Source organism: Thermobia domestica, chromosome 5 (assembly GCF_964235325.1).
Source record: "Thermobia domestica chromosome 5, izTheDome1.hap1.1, whole genome shotgun sequence".
Classification (NCBI taxonomy): Eukaryota; Metazoa; Arthropoda; class Insecta; order Zygentoma; family Lepismatidae; genus Thermobia; species Thermobia domestica.
Genome location: NC_137458.1, coordinates 171,971,201 through 171,973,420, shown reverse-complemented (window position 1 = coordinate 171,973,420; position 2,220 = coordinate 171,971,201).

Below are 2,220 nucleotides of genomic sequence, written 5' to 3'. Positions count from 1 at the left end.
TGAACCATTTATCCTGAAACAGTCTTTAAACTTTAACTAATGTATAAAAGACGAAAATTTTGTACGAAGAAAATATATGATACATTGTTCGATATACTGCGGAATTTTATCAGTTAAATGTGTTATCAAACCAACATGAAGTTATATTCTTATTAAACACCACTATGTTATATGAGTACATACAGTAATGCTACATTTGAAACGCAAATTTACTAGACCATTATAATTAAAAACTAAAGACGCTGCAGTATCAAAAAAATCCAAATTTTGAAGGTCTCTACAGCAGAAATAACACAAGTGAGACGGAGGACATGGTGTACATCAAAATTACATTAGCGTCGGATGCTATAATCACAATATGACGTATTTCTAATAAATAAAAAAATGATTGCTTTACCTTTTGTGGTCCTATTTCTATATCTGAAACCCATGATTCGTTCTATTGAGCATTGCTTACTTTCAATCTGTCTTCTCAACAGCTTTTCTTAAGTTTCCTAACATTGTATTACTTTTAAGTTCATATGATACAAACACTGTCTTATGATATGTATATCGAACAAAGCTAATTTTACTACATCCTGTAAAAAATATGTCTCTTTCTCTCTGTTATCTCAACGAAATGCAATATGTTGTTGTAGTTAATATGTAAGACCAAAATCAATAACTTTAAATTTACTCTAATATGAAATTAGTGATATAGAAATCTGATCGTTTCACGCGATAACAATCATAATACAGTGGAGTCTCGTTAATTCGAACTTGGATAATTCGAAATATTGGATAATTCGAACACAAGTCAATTCCCCTTGAAAACTGTATTGAAAATAATAGTAAAAAATCGTGGATAAATCGAACTTTTGAACCTATGTTTTGGATAATTCGAAGTAAATACAGTTGAAATTTTTTTATGTTGGACAGATGTAAACAGAGAAATACAGTTTTAACGTGTTTTCAGTTATCCAGATGCAGCCATAGGGGAGAGTAATACAAAAGATAAATAGAAAATCTATTTAATGATAAAGATGAAGGTGAGTTGGGGAAGAAGTAAAGATAGAGAATGTGTGCCAATCTCATCTTGTTTCAGAATTGGTTGAAAATTTAAGATGAATTATTGATAAAGTCAACCAAATGTTATTAATATCGTATTCCACGCAATACATGAAATTCAAGATTTATTGGCCGTACAAAAACAATCAAATTTAAGCAGATTCAAATTGTTACTGGTATTTAATTGTTTGGGCTATTCAATGTATGTTGTAGTGTTGTACGTAACTATATTTTCCATTGTACACGTAGTTTGAATTATGTGGAGTCAATGTCGTTTGTTAGTTTGCGGTATTCGATCACGCAAATAATAAGCTGCTTTAAAGGTAAAGTCTACACCATATGAATATGTTTTTGATGTACAGTACTTTGGTTTGTTTGTTGTTATATATGTGAAAATGAATGTTGTTGGATAATTCGAATTTTGGATAATTCGAAGTTTTTTCGTGTCCCCTTGGACTTCGAATTAAAAAGAGTCCACTGTATTATACGTTACGAAAAAAACTTTTCTCAATTTCATCTAGAAAAATAAGTTTTGAATGTAGATGGCTAACAATATATTAGTTTTTAAAATATGAAGTGGATGAAAGGTTATAACAACTAGTATAAACTATTTTTCTTGAAAAAGTTCAGTCAGTATACAACACTGTTAAGTAGAAATTACTTGTACTTTGTGATCCATGTATAAGTAATTCCCAAAGATCTTGTTGAATCTAATCTTATCTCATGCTTTCTTTCCAAACTAATATTTTGTCTCCTGTAATGTTCCTTATCAACTATTATCAGAATGTCACTAGTGATTTTCTTAGATCTTACTTATAATGAATAATAGATATAAATAACGAAATTACATAACCACCCAACAAAATTTAGGTATTGGAAATAACGTGATTGTTTGAAATATTCTTTTAAATGTGCACAAAAAGAATTAATAAAGAAAACAAACAAATAAGAAAATTGAATGAAAAGAAAAAAACAATATAAAAACTGTTCAAGGTTTGGTGTTTATCTTAAATAAATCAAATAATCACGACCAGTACTACCCATTTAATCCAATTTTTAACCTTATTCCCAAATAATACTCTCAAATTATCAAAGTCATGATATGAATAGATAAGTAGTTCTAAATATAATTACATTGTGATAATATATAAGCAACTGGGTTTCTAATGGATA